Source organism: Rhincodon typus, chromosome 16, assembly GCF_021869965.1.
Source record: "Rhincodon typus isolate 14 chromosome 16, sRhiTyp1.1, whole genome shotgun sequence".
In the NCBI taxonomy this organism is placed as follows: Eukaryota; Metazoa; Chordata; class Chondrichthyes; order Orectolobiformes; family Rhincodontidae; genus Rhincodon; species Rhincodon typus.
In genome coordinates this window covers 30,873,171-30,891,671 of record NC_063347.1, presented here as the reverse complement: position 1 = coordinate 30,891,671, position 18,501 = coordinate 30,873,171, and the positions used below count along the sequence as shown (strand labels likewise).

The following is an 18,501-nucleotide window of genomic DNA, read 5'->3' as shown; positions in this document are numbered from 1 at the left end:
CCCCCCCCCCCAAGTCTGCACTAACAATAATAGCTGTGCCACCCATTTCCATCTCCCATTATAGCTGCTGCCATGGGCTACCTGTCACCCGTCATGGGGAGAGGATCCTGACTGATTTACTGTGCCAGGATATGCTAAGCAAAGACTATCACCCTTGATTGGACTAAGGCTTGCTGGCAACTGTGACAAGCTTCCTGGCTTTGAACTTGCACTAAATGGTAAGGTAAGACAGTAATAATATGAGGCTGGTATCTTTACCTGAGAGGGCAAATTGCAAAAAGACGAAACAAGGCAGTACAAGGATGTTGCAACCATCCAGGTAACTTCAGAGTGAGGGTGAGTGCAATGATCTGTGCAAAGGACCCAGAGATGCAGCCTGCCCGGTACATGAGCCGGCCATGTCCCTGAACAGTGTTCTTACAGCAGCATTACAATAATAGTTGCCAGTGCAGCACTGAAGTACAGAAGCCTCCTGTAAGTGAATTGAAGATGGGCCATGAGGGTTCTTAAAGGCTGGGGAGCATCAGATGCCAATGTCTGTGGAAGTAGGGTGAATGTGGTCAGTGCCTATGGAGCATGCCCGAGATATTGCTGCCAGGTTTTCAACATGGAGATCATTTAGGGTAGGCAGTGAGTTGAAGCTGTGACAATCCCATTCTGGTTTCCCTGTCGGGTTTTGCTGATGGTTACTTAGAATGGTGAGTTTGGTAAGATCGCAACCTAGAATATTAATGTGATATGTTGGGCTGTTAACTACGTGTTTAACAAACAATAATGAGCAGCATTTGGGAGTTTACTGCTGCCTAACATGATGGGCCTGGCTCAACATGTTGCCTGATTCTGCCACGCATCTCACCATAGTCCACATTCATCAGAACCTGATAGGAGAAGAGGCCTTAGAGGGCTCTTGTGGAACAGTGGCAGTGTCCTAACTGCTCTAGAGATGCATCATAACATGTGTGAACAGGTTGATTTAAAATTTCCTGAGGGGTACTGTAAGTATGGATCTTCATTCCATTATGTTCACAACACCCTCTATAATGTTCTGCCTTAATTCCAGCCAAGTCAGTGATTTTAATGGTGGAACACTCAACATAGTTAGATCATTCCAGATCCCCTGTTCCCCATGGAGAGGTTTATGCAGAAAAACACCTCTTGAACCACAAGCCAATAATGCAGTGCTCAGCATTTAATGTCCTCTGGGTCCTGCAGGAAAAAGAAAAGGGCAGATTCTGTCGGTTGGTTCTCCGAGCAGACTGTAAAAGTAATTTGGCAGAATTTACAAATAAGCACCATGATATAAATTGGCTGACACTGAGAGAGGACCTTCCTATCGGTCCTTCCTAGCTGCCCACAGTATCACCCCTCCTGTTGCCTTTTGAGGTGACTGTGGTGGGGAAGAAAGCATTACCCACTTCCTTGTGGGATGTGCCTTTATAAAGAAGGGCTACACAGAGGTGCCATGCAGGACTGTGTGCTCTACACGTTCTTCCCAGGGCTACACATTAGGACAAGGATCATCTGTGCCTGGAAGACTCTGTACAAGGCACTCCTTTCTCGTCTGCCCAAAATTTGCTAGTCTACCAATGCAAAGAGTTGTTGTCAACCAAGTGTTCTAGACCAGCACATTCTAAAGCTCAGGACAATGTGCCGAGGGTTGAATTAGAACTTAAGGCAGCTATCACAGAGGTGCAATGGGGAAAGGCTGCAGTCCAGGCCTTTCAGCTATAGTACACTAAGGAAACTTGCAAATCCTGTATGCAGCCTCTAAGGTTGTTTACCTTACAAAGAATGTAATTGTGAACATAGAGGGTTTTGAAGTTGTATCAAGACACCTGAAGATTGGAACAAGGTTCATAGAGAAGTTTATTTCTCTTGCACTTTCTTAAAAAAAGAATTCATTTTGAAATGTTTTGCCTTCAGGCTGCATTCCTGATGTGGAAGGTACATTGTGAGTAATGAAACTATTACAATTCAGACACCCAAGAGTGGAACACGTCTGAAGACAAATTGAATTTTGTTGTAAATTCTATAATTTTCAAATGGAAATAGTTTGTAATGATATTTTTAAAAAATTTTCATGAATAAAGTATATTATTGGGGGAAAAATAATTGAAGACTACATTAAACTCCACCCATTGTTGTATAAGGTAATGGTTCTGAGTTAATGTTCATGTTACATTGTCTCCTTCCATAGACTGAGACAGACAGGGATTTCTATGCTAGCTTTCAGACAGAGCAGATCGAGCAGTACCAGTTCCCTAAGGTCCTAGTAATTATGTCTAACCGAATGTAGTTGTACTTATTGCTAACAGAAGATAAACCTTCTAAGAACTGAGTCTCCTGTGTGGTTATGGTGGTGTGCCCTCTACCACTATGCTCTGGATACTGCAAAGGCAAATGAGCATTGGTGGTAGTGAGTTGCCTCAAACAGCCCTTACTCAGTAGTACAAACAACTGAGTTAGGGTGGTATATAGCACAGATTCCAGGAACGATCATCTACGAAAATATCCCATTCAACGCAAATAAAACCATTGTATTTACAATATTTCTCTCTCTCTCTGTCTCTGTCCCTCTTTGACTGTCTATGTTGCCAGAGCATCATAAATTCATGTTCAAATTGTAAGAGGAAAGCATATTTCTGAGAGAAGTTCAAAAGGTTTTGAAATGTGACTGGTACCCGTTCATAAAAAGAACTTTGCAAACAAACAATTTTATACTGGGACTTTTGGCTTGATATCTATTTGTGTTACCATGGACTATTCTCATGCTATAAACTTTTCTCCAGACCAAAGTCCAACTGGTCTGTTATAAATTTGTGCAAGACACAGCTGGCAACCTCAAACCAGAAACAAAAGGAGACATTGTGTACTGTAGAAACGTCCAACCTGTCTAGGTGACACAAATTTCTTGTGTTGTGTCATAAAAATGATAGAATGTTGACTATCCTGCAGCTGGGATTAAGATAAGCATGTGACCAGCTGCACCTTTTGCTCTAATTCTTTGCCTTTGTATGTCAGAGATCTATTTTCAGACTGTTGAGTTGTTGGCTTTTTCTAAGATGTTTCTGTTGACCAGACTATTTCATCATTTTTCTTGGTTAATATGTTTACATCATTTGCCTTTCCCCGAGGCCTGAAGAGAAGGGACTGCTCCATGCTGTGTTCAACCAGCCTTATTCAAAATGCAGAGATATTAGGAACTGCCGATGCTGGAGAATCTGAGATAACCAGGTGTAGAGCTGGATGAACACAGCAGGCCAGGCAGCATCAGAGGAGCAGGAAAGCTGACGTTTCAGATCGGGACCCTTCTTCAAATATGGGGAAGGGGGTTCAGAAATAAATAGAAGGAGGGTGCGGTGATAGAAGGTTGATAGTAGTACTCCTGCCTATCCACTCCACTATCCACCTTCTATCACTGCCCCCCTCTATTTATTTCAGAGCCCCCTTCCCCTCCCCCCATTTCTGAAGAAGAAACGTCAGTTTTCCTGCTCCTCTGATGCTGCCTGGTCTGCCTGGTCTCCAGCTCTGCACCTTGTTACCTTCCTGCATTTTAAATAAGATGAGCCCTCTAGCCTGAGGGATGTTAAGAGGCTCGAGCAGTGTGCTGACTGCTCTCAGCTCAGCACTGACAGCTGCTCCTGCGCCCACTTTGCTGTTTCCTTTTCATGACCATGCTGGGAAATAGAACTGCTTCCTGCACCTCTGTCCACAAATTCTAAGATACCAGAATAGGTATTACTGCTTAGTGCAAATGTAAATGGTGATGCTGGGTGCTATGCTGTTAAGTGCATCATTTGTTAGGCTGCACTTTGCTTCTCTGTCCTGTAATCTGAGTTATAAGCACAAGTGCTTTAAAACACTTTTTCTAATTCATCATTGCCCTTCTAAGTAATGGAATAGAAAACCCAAGTTCTTTGTATGACAACATTAAGGAATTAATTATTCTGGAGGGTGAGGAGTTTTGGCATGAATTTGGCATGTGCAAACTGGCTGACAACTTGCCCCCCTCTTGTATAGGATTGTGGTGTCTGTCTCCATGTCAATGTAAACCAGCATAATTTGTTTACTGGTTGCCAGGGGCTTTTTCTGTTTGTCCCTGCCATTCCTTGTCTCTGTCAAAATGACATGCAAACATTACAAACTAGTAATGAACTGTTGCATTTGTAATGTCTATAATGTAATGAGACCCCTTGAATTGAAAACAAAATTCTTTGCTGTGATATCTTCACCCAATTGGCTGTTAGTATAGGCTAAGTGCACCTTAAAATCAAGTATTGGCAAACATAATTACATCAGATTGGAAAATGTGAATGTTGTGTGTAAAAGAAGTTGCAGTATTTGGTTTCTAAAGCAGCAATAACACACGAACAATTCACTTCCACATACCCTGAAATCAGTAGACTGTCCTTTCATTCTAAACAGTTTGTTTCTTGTGTGCTTCCAATATTGTCCATATGAATTGTAATATTATAGGATTTTTATCTATTTAGCCTGATTAAAAATTTTCTTCATAATCACTAACACAACATAGATTCAACTGGCTTCGACCTGAAACATATTTTAAAAAGTCATTCCTTAAAGACAGGTCCTGTGCGTACACAGGATCTGCTCAGATGAGGAGGAACGCAACGGATGCCTGAAGGTGTTGAAGGACGCCTTCTAAGAACGGGACACAGTGCTCAGCTCATTAATTGCCAGTTCCGATGGGCCACAGCAAAAAACCGTAATGACTTCCTCAGAAGACAGACACAGGATACATCCGATAGGGTACCCTTCGTCATCCAGAATTTCCCCTGAGCAGAGAAACTACACAATGTTCTTTGCAGCCCTCAACATGTCAACAATGACAACGAGCACCTCTCCAAGTTCATCCCCACTCCTCCACTTCTCGCCTTCAAATGACTGCCAGAACTTAAACAGACCATTGTTCGCAGCAAACTGCCCAGCCTTTAGGACAACATCGACCACAACACCACACAACCCTGCCACAGCAACCTCTGCAAGACATGTCAGATCATCAACATGGACACTACCATCACGCGTGGGAACACCATGCACCATGTGCACGGCAGATACTTATGTGACTCCGCCAACGTTGTCTATCTCATAGCTGCAGGCAAGGATACCCCGAGGATGGTATATTGGCGAAACCATGCTGACCCTACAACAATGGATGAATGAACACCACACAACTGTGGGGGAAGCACTTTAGTGGTCAAGGACATTCAGCCTCGGATTTTCGGGTAAACGTCCTCCAAGGCAGACTTTGGGTTACACAACAACGCAGAGTCGCCGAGCAGAGGCTGATAGCCAAGTTCAGTACCCGTGAGGATGGCCTCAAACGTGGTCTTGGGTTCATGTTGCACTACAGGAGACCCCACCACACTCATGTGTACGCACGCAAGCACGCATATACACACACACGCTTTCACAGACCCCCACTCTATGTCTCTCACTCACTCACTCTCTGTCTGTCACTCACTCGCATATGTATGCAGATGCACACGTATGTACGTGCACACACACTTTCTCTGTCTCATGCTCATGCGCATGCACAATCACATACAAATTCACCCCCTAGATTTATATGTATTTGCAGATGCATTCTATTTTGTTCAAAAAGCACACATCTCGTCGACACGGTCAGTCAATGGGGAATTTTATAAATTCCTGGTTTGGAAATAAAACCAGTCTGACTCCCAAGTTAAAACACAGACAGATTCTAAACAAGGCCTCACACCTAAAATGCATTGTCTGATCTGAGATGTCACCTCTTGTATACACTGATAAAACCTTTTAATTATCTCAAGGCAGTGACTTGAAAGAAATTCTGGGATTTGTATTTTAATCAATCGAAACCTGCATCTCCTTTTCTAACTGACTAAAGATTTAATGGGAGGGAGCCAGCCAGCCATTTTAGGTTTATCCAATACATTCCCATCAGTTGTAACAAAAACAGAAGTTGCTGGGAAAAGTTCAGCAGGTCTGGCAGCATCTGTCCAGTGACTCTTCCTCAGAACTCGCCAAACCCAAAACGTTAACTCTGATTTTTTTTCTTCACAGATGCTGCTAGAACTGCTGGGCTTTTCCAGTAACTTCTGTTTTTGTTCCTGATTTACAGCATCCACAGTTCTTTCAGCTCCTATCAGTTGTAAGATCCTTTGATCTTTTACTTTATAAATTCTGTGTCTTGATACCTCCTCTCTCACTACACCTGAGGAAGAAGCAACACTCTAGTGTTTTCAAATAAACCTGTTGGCCTAAAACCTGGTGTCTGTGAGTTTTGACCTTGTCCAACTTGGGAAAAATCTTAACTCTGAAAGAGAGACCGGTCATTTCCAACATTCAATAGGATTGTACTTGGTGTGAAACACCAGATTGCAAACAACTTCTATTTGCATGTCATTTGAATTGAGGCTAACAAGAATTTATTCTTGTATGTTCACACAACAGATGTATCAGCAAAGTTGAAGGTCATGGAATAAAGAGACAGTGTCAGCTTGAGTACAAGTTGGTTGAGTAACAGGAAAATAATGGTGAATTGTTGCTTATCAGACTGCAGGAGGGTTTATAGCAGGATATCTCAAGATTCAGAACTAGACCCATTGCTTTTCTGCCTTTGTATTGACAACTTGAATGAACAGTGAGGAATTTCAAATTTTGCAGCTATCACAAAACTTGGAAACATAGTGGACTGCAAGAAGGGTAGTAATAAATTTCAAGAGGATATAGATAGACTATTTGAGTGGATGGACAGGTTGCAGATGTATAAAGTGACTTGTTTAGAGGAAGAACCAGGAAAGCAATGTAAAATAAAGGACACACTCCTTTTTTTAAATCGTAAGAGCAAAAGAACTTTCAGGTACATGTACACAAATTGTTGGAAGTGGCAATGGAGATTTTAAGTAGAAATCATTTAAAAAGAAGATGGGATCCTCGCCTTTGCAATTAAAGAAAGTACAAAAACTAGGCAGTTCTGAGCAATCTCCGAAAACCCTGTTCAGCCTTAATTGGAAGTATTGTGCCCAGAATTGGACAGAACCCTTAAATGCAAAGATTTAGTGAGGCTGCAGAAAATATTTACGAGAATGGCTCATAGAATCATAGAATCCCTAAGTGTGGAAGCAGGCTATTCGGCCCATTGAGTCCATACCGACCCTCCAAAGATCATCCCATCCAGTTTGTTGGCTTGCATTAAGTCTAGTCTTATTTGTGTACTTCTTACTTCAATTTCATAAAGATAGGGAAATGCACATTGTGGCAAGTGTAAGATTGTGACATCTGGTATACACGACAAATAATCTCTTGGCCTGGTAACACAATTTAATGAATACAAGTCAGGAAAGACGTGCTTCTGAGACCCACATACAGGAATAATTTGTGGTATTGAACATGAGGATCGTCTACCACAGAATTCTTATTTGTTTCTGTCCTTTTATAGGTTCTATGTATCAGGTTTTGACTTTGTATACACTGGTTTCATTCTCTTATAACAATGCAGTACAATCTACTTTTTCCTGCCTTCAATCTTCTCTTTGAGTTATTTATTGTCATGTGTACTGAAATGCAGTGAAAAGCATTATTTATGAGTGGTACAGGCAGATCATAGTAAGCAAAGGATGAACAGATCAAAAAGACCTAGTCAGAGGCATACGGGTTACGTTGGGCAGGGTATGTGCTCGGTGAGATCGACATTAGCAAGATTAGCATTATTTGATGCTCGAGAGTCCATTCATCAGTCTGATAACAGCCAGGAAGAAGCTGTTCCTGAACCTGCTCATGTGTGTTTTCAGCCTTCTGTATCTTCTGCCTGATGGAAGAGGTTGTCGGAGATCATTACTGAGGTGTGATGGGCCTTTAATGTTGGCCATCTTTTCTGCGGCAGTGAGCCATGTAAATGAGTCTATGGATGGAAGGTTGGCTTCTGTGATGGTCTGGCCTGTGCACACCACTTTCTGTAGTTTCTTATGGTCCTGTGCAGAGCAGTTGCCATACCAGGCCGTTATGCACTCGGACAGTATGCTTTCAGTGGTGCATCTGTGGAAGTTTGTAAGGGACCTTACGGACATGCCAAATTTCCTGAGCTGCCTGAGGAAGAAGAGGCATTGTTGTACCATCTTGACCGTTGCATTTACCTGGGAAGTCCAGGACAGTTGTTGGTTATCACCACTCTGAGGAACTTGATACTCTTCACCCTCTCAACCTCCGTTCTGTTGATGTAGATGGGAGCATGTTCTCCTCCTTTCTTTCTGAAGTCAATGATCAGTTCTTTAGTTTTGCCGATGTTGAGAGACAGATGTTTTCATTGCACCATGTCACTAAGCCCTCTCTCTCTCCCTTCTGTAGTTTGACTGGTCGTTGTCAGGTATCAGATGGTGGTGTCATCAGCAAACTTGTAATTGGCGTTCGTTTGGAATTTGGCAACACAGTCAAATGTATGAGCGGAGTACTGTAGGGGTCTGAGCACGTATCCTTGGGAGGGTCCAGTATTGAGTGTTATTGTGGAGGAGGTGCAGTTACCTATCTGCACTGAGGTCTATGGGTCGGAAAGCTGAAGATCCAGTTGCAGAGGGCAGAGCCGACACCAAGGTCATGTGGTTTTGAGATCAGTCTGGAGGGGATAATGGTGTTGAAGGTGGAGCTGTAGTCAACAAGCAGGAGTCTGACATAGGTGTCTTTGATATTTCAGGGATGAGTGCAGGGCTAGGGATACGGCAGCCTCTGAATCTGTTATATCAGTAGGCAAACTGTAGGGGATCAAGGCAGGCTGGGAGACTGGAGTTGATGTGGGCCATGACCAGCCTTTCGAAGCCCTTCATGATTATTGAAGTCAGAGCTACTGGGCAGTAGTCATTAAGGCACACTGCACGTTTTCTTGGGTACGGGGATGATGGTGGTCTTCCTGAAGCAGTTGGGAACTTCGGCTTGTTGGAGGGAGAGGTTGAAGATGTCAGTGAATACCTTCGCCAGTTGGTCCACACAGGATCTGAGTGCTCAGCCGGGAACACCGTCCAGGCCCATCACTTTCCTCGGGTTGACTCGCAGGAAAACCGATCTGACGTCTGAAGCAATGACAGGGGGAACAGGTGTGTCCGGGGCTGTCGGGGCAGGTATGACCGAGCTGCTGGCATTCCCATCAAACCAAGCATTGAGTGCATCGGGGAAGGATGTATCTTTGTCTGCTGTCTTGCTCTGCTTTGTTTTATATCCCGTAATGTCATTTAGGCCTTGCCATAGGCGGCAGGAGTCTGTTTGGTAAGTTTGGGCTTCTAACTCAGTCCGGTACTGCTTCTTGGCCTCCATGATGGCTTTGCGGAGGTCATATCTGGATTTCCTGTGTAGGTCTGGGTCACCTGACTTGAATGCTGCACGTCTGGTCTTCAGTAGGGAGTGGACTTCCTGGTTCATTCAAGGTTTACAGCTGGGGAGCACTTGGGGATTCCTTTTTATGGTCTATTCAGGAAACCAACTGACAAGATCTAGCTTCTCCTAGCTGACCCCTCTTATTACAAAGAGATGCTTTTGGTATATTGGCAGACAAAATTTGACCCTGAAAAATGTGAGGTGATGCAGTTGGGAAGGAGTAACAAGAAAAGGGAGTGCTCAATGAATGATAGCACAGTAGAAAGATCGGAGGAACAGAGGGATTTTGGTGTGCTTGTCCACATATCCCAGGAGGAGCAGGATATGTTAACAAGGTAGTTAAGAACACATAAGGGATACTTTCCTTTGTCAGTTGTGGAATAGCTTGTAGGAGCAGTGTGGCTGTTGTTGGAGATGTACAAAACTTTGGTTAGGCCACAGCTGGAGGACTGTGTGGAGTTCTAGTCACCACAATGCAGGAAGGATGTCATTGTACTGGAGGGGCTACAGAGGAGCTTCCCTAGAATGTTGCCTGGGTTGGAGCATTTCAGCTATGAAGAAAGGCTGGGTAGGTTTGGTTTGTTTTCTTTGAAGCTGAGAAAGCCCGTGGATCTGACTGGAGTATACAAGATTGAGGGGTATGGACAGGGTGGATAGGAAGCAGCTTTTCCCTTTGCTGAAGGGCCAATAACAAGGGGGCATAATTTTATGGTGAATGGCAGGAGATTTGAGGAAACATTTTTTTTTACACAGAGGCTGGGGAGAATTTGGATTGTACCACCTGGGAGAGTAGCAGTGGCAGGAAACACCTTTAAAAGGTAGGTGGATGAATACTTGAAATGACATGACATAACATTCTAGTCCTAGGCCTATTGTTGGAAAGTGGGATTAGTGTACATAGGTTGATGCATACTGGATGGGCCAAAAGGCCTCTTCTGTTCTGTATGACTCTGACTTTACCAGATTTGTAAAAATACATTACAATAAAAGGTTTCCACTGAATTTTCTTCCAGATTCTGTTTTTTTAACTTGTACCCATACAGCATATTCCACTCTGGCATCTCAATAGAAATGCAATTGTCATAATATTAATGTATATTCCATGCCAGGCCCACAGCCCAAGGGCAAAACATTTCAAATGGAAATTGCAGAAAATGTAACAGACATAAACATTTCTCTATACACCATGTTTCTCTCAGAGATGCCTCAGTAAAATTTTAATATTCTTGTCACAATAAGTTTTTTTTTGTAACGTACACAACCCAAGATATTCTACAGTTTTCAGGCCCACAGGTTTCCATACCTGAAAAGCCTTGGACAGCAACCTTTCTCCAGTGAGCCTCTGCAGAAGTTGCTCCAAGCTGTAGCAGTTCCTTCGAGGCACCTAGAGTGTGCCTGTCTGAAATAGTTGGCTAAAAATAACTCTTGTACTGGAAGATCAGCAAGTTTCAGGCAGCCCCAAGAGTGTCTTTCACTCAGCTGATGGTTCTTCAGGCATGGTTGATGTCCTTGGGACACACATGACCCATACACAAGAGTCCTGTGTCACAGAGTTGCTTGGGAAGAACCTCAACACAAACCACTGCATTTCTCTCCAGACCTTCCACACAAGACACGCTCCATGAGGAGGTAGACAACAGTCCCTTTCCCCCACCTCCACACAAGCACAGTCACTTCGAGCCAAGCTATGTCTCGAAGCTTGTTTGAAAGTTCTAACCATGAGGTGTTCTTCCGAATGTCTTTGGCTATCTGCTCAGAGAACCATCTGACAGGATCCAACATCTCTTTTTGTTGTCCTCGAGTACATTACTTGCTGACCATTGTCTGATGGGCTTGTCAACAAAAGTGTTAATTTCTCCCCCTCAATCTGCCTTGTCAAATTTACAAGACTTCTGAAAGATACAAATGTTGTCAGTTTTACTTTTGTTCATGGTTTTTCTGTCACATTCACTATATAAGATCACAGAATTGGCATGGTCGAGAATAAGGCCATTTGACCCATCATTTCTGTACTGGTGCTCTGAGCATTTTGGCTTCATGGCAATCTTCTACCTTTTCCCAATAACACTACGTATTTTAAAATCATTTGCTGCCCTCTTGAATGTCTCAAATGAATCTGCCTTCCACACCTTAATTACTTGGTGTGCAAAAGTTTTGTTTCTCATCTCTCATTTTTGCTTCTTTTACAGAACACTTTCAATCTATGCCTTCTGGTTCCTGCTTATTTTACGGCTGGGGATGGTTTCTCCCTACGTACTTGATCCGTGATTTTGAAAACACCCAACAGATCTCCTCTCATTTTTCTCTTCCCCAACTTCTCTGATATATTCTTGTAACTGAATGAATGGTTCCAGGAATGAGAAATTTCATTCTTGTAAACCCCTATGACTTTCTCCAATGAATCCACATCCTTCCTAAGGTGCAGTGCCCAGATCTGTACAAAATACTCCAACTGCGATCTGACCAATAATGCGCAAATTCAGTACAACCTCCCTGCTCCTGAAATCTATGCTCTTGTTACAAAGCCTAGAATACCGTATGCCTTATTAGTTTTCTCACTGCCTGTCCTGCCACGTTTAATGACTTATGCACAGATTCCAATGTCTCTCTGCTCCTGCACATCATTTAAGATATTACCCTTTATGCTTTCACGTTCTTTGTACCAAAACGTATAATCTCGTACTTCTGCACGTCTGGCACCTAGCAGCCTATCTCAACAACTTTTCATTTTTCTTTTAAGTTCTGCACTATCCTCCTCACCATTTACAATGTTCCCAAGATTTGTACTGTCCACAATTTTTTAATGAAATTTTCCCCTCCTACACCAAAATCTAGGTCATTTTTATATCAGAAAAAGCAGAAAAGTTAATACTGACCTCTGGAACACCACTAAAATCTTCCTCTAGCTTGAAAAATACCCAATAGCCATTACTATATTGCTTATCACTCAGCTAGTTTGTATCTGCATTGCTACTGTCCCATTTATTCCATGAGCTATAAGTTTCTTCACAAGTCTATGTGTGGCATAGTATTGAATGTCTTCTGGAGATCTACATACATCAGATCAATAGCATTACCCTCATCAATCATCTCTGTTATCTCCGTCGGGGGGGGGTGGAAATGCAGCAAATTAGGCATAATTTTCCTTTAACAAATCCATGTTGGCTTTTCCAAATTAACCCATATTTTCCATGTGACTACTAATCCTATCTAAAATAATTATTTGTAGAAGTTTCCCCACCACCAAAATTAAGATAATTGGCCTTATCTTTACAGCCTTATTTGAGCAATGGTGTAATGTTTCCAAATCTCCAGTCCTCTTGCACGACCTCTAAGAGCAGAGAAGGTTGAAAGAATATTGTCAGCGTCTTTGCAATTTCCATTCTCACTGCCTTTGATATTCTTGGATACGCCCCATCTGGTCCTGGTGACTTATCACTTTAACTACCAGTCATTTTACTGCTGACTTTAAACTGCAAGAGTGAAAATTAGGCATTTATTAAATTAACATTTTAAAGCTAAATGACTTAGAAATCACTAATGCTTCCTATGTGTCACTTTTAAATGTTCTATCTCAAATTCGTTTCCTTTCACGTTATGGTAGAATAAATGCTTCAGGGTGACTAATTCTTGCATATATTTATTGCTCAGGAGTGCAGAAAATTGATCAAAAATCATCTTTCTTTGTTTCATGTTTTCTCAATTTGCAACAAAAGCGAACCGTCAAGAATTGTGCTTTTCACAGCATAATTGAATTTACTATTGATCTGTAGTTTAGCTTAGTGTAACTTTATTTAAAGGCCTTAATCAGTCTCGCTCAAGTTTTTCATTGCAGTTAACATATGTTTCTCTCCCCAAGACCCTTTTGCCCATAATTCCCCAGATATAGCAATCTGATTTTGTATGGAGTGAAGAATTTCTCACAATGCAATTGGACAAATCTTCTTCAATTTATAAACACTCCCCTCCACCCCTGCCAACAGAAACCGAAATTCATTTTCTGTGTTATGAGAGAGCCTGTTGGTTAATAAATATAAGATCTTTATTGAGTAGAAAGTTCACATTCAAGTTATTGTTCACTATTTCAATTTCATTTTGCAGAATCACCCTTTATACTAATATCTTGTGCTTGCATATTTGTGTCGTAGAAAAGCACAAACTAATTTATTTTTCTACAACACTTTGACAACACAAAGCATTGAGGAATTTTATCTGAGCATAAATCTGGATAACTGAGATTCATTTGCCATTCTCAACATGCCAGTAACGAGCTGCAAAACTATTTTTGAAAGACATCTGGTCATTATGGTGCCAATGGTAATTTAATAGTTTATAGTTAGAAATTGTGAATAATTATTGTTTACAAGAAATGCACTTTGGATTTCTTGATGCAATTTGTAGTCCTGATTTTTTTTTTTTTTTACCCACCCTGCTCCTTGGGAAATTCCAACAAATTTCCACCTTGATCTGATTTCAGGCACATAATGCAGCCCCATGGACAGGGATCGTAATTTAAATGGTAGTGGTGTGACTTCAAGGAATCGTTGTTTTGTGCACGTCATCTTAACCGTGGACATGACTAAGAACTGCACAGCCTCATGCCTGCTGATAAAAGCAGGCGGGAAATTGGGGACAAATGTCCAGTAGTTTTATTTTAAACTCGCACGTGCACCTCGTGTTGTATTATGTCTCACAGTCAGTATATCATGATACCTTTTAAGATACATACTCATGATGGCATCACCACACCATAGCATAATCCGAGGGTATACTCCACGTTAATCTGGAATCACTTGAACCATGGTGTGCCACTGGAAGCATGCTGCTGTTTTGTAGCTTTTTTAAAATATTAACCCAGAGACTTAGGATCTGAGAATGTTTGTTTATGTATAATAGTTAGCTGAAATAAACATCTAGTTTAGAATAGAATAGCGATTTATTGTCACGTGCATTCGTACAACAAAAATACAGTGGAAAAACTGAGTCGCCATGCCGTGGTGCCTAAATTAACGATATATATCATAAACCAGAAGAAAAAGAAAAGTAAAGTTGACAGAGATAGTAAGAGCTGCAGATGCTGGAGTCAGAGATAACACAGTGTAGAGCTGGAGGAACACAGCAGGCCAGGCAGCATCAGAGGAACAGGAAAGCTGACGTTTTGGGTCGGGACCCTTCTTCAGAATTAGGGGAGGGGGAAGAAGCTCAGAGAGAAGGGGTGGGGCTGGGGAAGGTAGGTGGGATAGTGATGTGCGTGCAGGTAGGCAGCGGTGGGGATTGGTCAGTGGGATGGGAGGGGCGGATAGGTGGGAAAGAAGATGGGCAGGTTGTGTCAGATCAAGGGGGTGGGGATGAGAGGGAGTGTTGGTCATGGGATGAGGCCAGGGGTGGGGAGATTTTGAAACTGGTAAAGTCCACATTGAGACCGTTGGGCTGTAGTTTCCCAAGGTGGAATATGAGGTGCTGTTCCTCCAGTTTGCGAGTGGTGTCATTGTGACACTGGAGGAGGCCCAGGATGGACATGTCATCCAGGGAGTGGGAGGGGGATTTAAAATGGTTCGCAACCGGAAGGTGTTGTCGTTTGTCACGAACAGAGCGCAGATGCTCTACAAAATGGTCTCCAAGCCTCTGCTTGGTCTCACCGATGTAGAGGAGGCCACATCGGGAGCAGCGGACGCAGTAGACCAAGTTGGCGGATGTGCAGGTGAACCCCTGTCTAATGTGGAACGTTTGATTTGTGCCTTGAATGGAGGTGAGGGGGCAGGTGTAGGGGCAGTTGTAGCACTTCCTGCGGTTGTAAGGAAAGGTGCCAGAGTTGGTAGGGACCGCTCTCTCCACAACTCCCTCATCCACTCCACACTCCCCACTAACCCTATGAAAAGTGGATAGGGGTGGGGAGGGAAATATCTCTTTGGTTGTGGGTTCAGATTGTAGGTGGCTGAAGTGGGGGAGAATGATACGCTGGGTGCGGCGGGTGGTGGGCTGGTATGTGAGGACAAGGGGGATTCTGTCTCTTTATTTTTGTTGTGGGGAGGGGATGTGAGGGCAGAGGTGTGGGAAACGCAAGATATGCAGTTGAGTGAGGCATTTTCAATCACCGGAGGGGGGATGTTATGGTCCTCGAAATAAGAGAACATCTGGGATGTTTGGGAGTGGAATGCCCCATCTTGGGAACAGGCATGGTATAGGCGGAGGAATTGGGAGTACAGGATCGCATTCTTGCAGGAAGGTGAGTGAGAGGAGGTGTAGTAGAGGTAGCTGTGGGAGTTGGTAGGCTTGAAGTAGATATCAGTTTCGAGGCAGTTACCAGAGATGGTGACAGAGAGGTCCAGGAAGGAGAGGGAGGTATCAGAGATTGTCCGGATGAACTTGAGGTTGGGGTGGAAGGTGTTAGTAAAGTTGACGAACTGTTCAAGCTCCTAGTGGGAGCAGCGCCGATACAGTCGTCGATGTGGGGGATAGGGCCAGTGTAGCTGCAAAAGAGGGACAGTTCCAAAGGCATTTTTGATCACCTTGCATTTCCTGCATCTCTGCCGTCACATCCCCTTCCCCAACAAACATAAAGACAGAATCCCCCTTGTCCTCGCATATCACCCACCAACCTCCGCATCCAACATATCATTCTCCGCCAGTTCCGCCACCTACAATCCAACCGCACAACCAAAGATATATTTTCCTCCCCACCCTTGCCTGCCTTTCTCTACGACTCCCTCGTTCACTCCCCTCTAACCCCATCACCCCCAGCACCTGCCCCTACAACCTGCTACAACTGCCCCTACACCTATTTTCCCACGCACCACCACACACACCTCCTCCCCCCCACACCTCCATTCAAGGCACCAAATTGAGATGAAACCTCCACACTGGGCTGTTTGAAAACCGAGAAGCTGGCCTCGAAGCGAGTATGAGACCTCCATGCCAAGATGAGACCTCTGCGCCGGGACTAGACCTTCACACCAGGCTGCTGGAATATCCAAAGCCACCAAAGAAGACGGAGCAAGGACACTACTCCCGGCCGAGACAGCCCTTCCTGAACAAGACTGCTACTCAGGCCTGAACCACCATTCCGGGTCGCTGGGCCTGCACCAGGAGAAGTCGTCTTCCACCAAAGTCATTAAAACAATGGAAATGTTTTAAAAAAGCCATAGGAAAAGAAGAGTAAAGTGGTTGGAGTAGATGAGCTGCAGGCTCCTGGCCTGAGGAGCCCACACATTGTGCTTCATTACAAATTATAGTGTAAGCATTGCCAAACCAAGTCCAACATCTTGCTGGAGGCAAAAGAAATCACGTCACTTCTACCCTGTCTGTCGCACACTGAGAGTGATCTTGACTTTGGCTGCTGAAATAAAGTGGGCAATATCCATTCAGCTGCCAGTTATACACCACCACCCAAAGATCATTTCCGTTAAGTTCAGCTATTACGTTGCTCCCTCATTGTCTATGAGATCTCACACTGTCTAATTTCACACATGAAGAATGTATTTGGAATGTAGCGGTAAATGCACCAGAAAATACAAAGGATCCTCCACTAACCCAGATATTCCATTATTTGCACATCTAGGCTACACATTCAGTGTGACAGGGCTTTTTCCCACCAGAAACATATCATCTTGTTGATTTGATTTTGATTTTTTTTGTTGTCATGTGTACCAAAATACAATGAAAAGCTTTGTTTACGAGCAGTACAGGCAGATCACAGCAACCAAAGAATTTACAGATCAGCAAGACTTAGAGGCAGAAATAGTAGAAACTGCAGTTGCTGGAGAATCTGAGATAACAAGGTGTAGAGCTGGATGAACACAGCAGGCCAAGCAGCGTCAGAGGAGCAGGAAAGCTGACGTTTCGGGCCTAGACCCTCCTTCAGAAGGTTGTAGGAGAGCATTACCAGGGTGCGATGGGTCTTTGATGATGTTGGCCACCTTTCTGCAGCAGTGAGCCATGTAAATAGAGTCCATGGATGGAAGGTTGGCTTCTGTGATGTTCTGGGCTATGCACATCACCTTCTGTAGTTTCTTCCAGTCCTGGGCACAGCAGTTGCCATACCAGGCCATTATGCACCCAAACAGTATGCTTTCAGTGGTGCATCTGGAGATGTTGGTGAGGGACCTTATGGACTTGCCAAATTTCCTGAGCCGCCTGAGGAAAAAGAGGTGTTTGTTGTGCCTTCTTGACTGTCATATTTACGTGGGAAATCCAGGACAAGTCAATGTTTATCGTCACTCCTAGGAACTTGATGCTCTCTGCTGTCTCGACTTCAGTTCTATTGAGGTAGATGCGAGTCTGTTCTCCTCCTTTCTTTCTGAAGTCAATGATCAGCTCATTAGTGTTGCCAATGTTGAGGGACCGGTTGTTTTCATTGCACCACATCACCAAGCTTTCTCTCTCCCTGCTGTAGTTTGACTCGTCATTGTTAGATATTCATTCCATTACGGCGCTGTAATCAGCGAACTTGTAGAATGTGTTTGTTTGGGATTTGGCAACATAGTCATAGCTGTATAGGGAGTACAGTAGGGGGCTGATGACCCATCCTTTTGGGGTGAGGACGTGGGGTGCTGCAGTGTTGAATGTTAGTGTGGAGGAGGTGCAGTTACCTATCCTCACTGCAGTCTGTGGGTCAGAAAGCCAAGGGTCCAGTTGCAGAGGGTGGAGCTGAGACCAAGGTGTCACAGTTTCGAGATTAGTCTGGAGGGAATAATGGTGTTGAAGGTGGAGCTGTAGTCAACAAGCAGGAGTCTCACATTCAGTTTTCTGGCCTTGTGACAAATCATATGATTTTGTTGGGTTGATGCCATTTTTTTTTAGATCTCTATCTGGAGAGAGTGTAGATCATTATTGAAGCATGTCTTAAAAAGCTGTTGCACCATTCCATTCCTTGTGGTCCATCTGCAGTTGCTATTCAGAAGAGAAATAATAAGGTATAGAGCTGGATGAACACAGCAGGCCAGGCAGCATCAGAGGAGCAGGAAAGCTGACGTTTCGAGTCTGGACCCTTCTTCAGGCATTGGAGGCAGTCTGGAGAAGATTCATTAGGCTGATAATAGGGATGGAGAATGTTTCTTATGAGGAGAGGTTGAGTAGGCCAGGGCTGTACTTATTGGAGTTTAGAAGAATGAGAGGTGACCTTATTGAAACATACAA

At 43.6% G+C, this 18,501-nt stretch overlaps 1 protein-coding gene across 4 annotated transcripts in view; it reads left to right on the top strand.

Annotated features, from left to right (window-relative positions):
- Positions 1-18,501, top strand: part of LOC109916433 (protein FAM107B-like) — a 179,834-nt gene that overhangs the window by 130,781 nt on the left and 30,552 nt on the right. The window contains exon 1 of one of the 4 annotated variants that reach the window (XM_048606783.1): positions 204-223. The exons of the other annotated variants lie outside the window; for them this stretch is intronic. The gene's annotated coding sequence lies outside the window, so the exon portion shown is untranslated. Of the gene's footprint in view, positions 1-203; positions 224-18,501 lie in introns of those variants that run through there. 4 annotated transcript variants of the gene reach the window in all.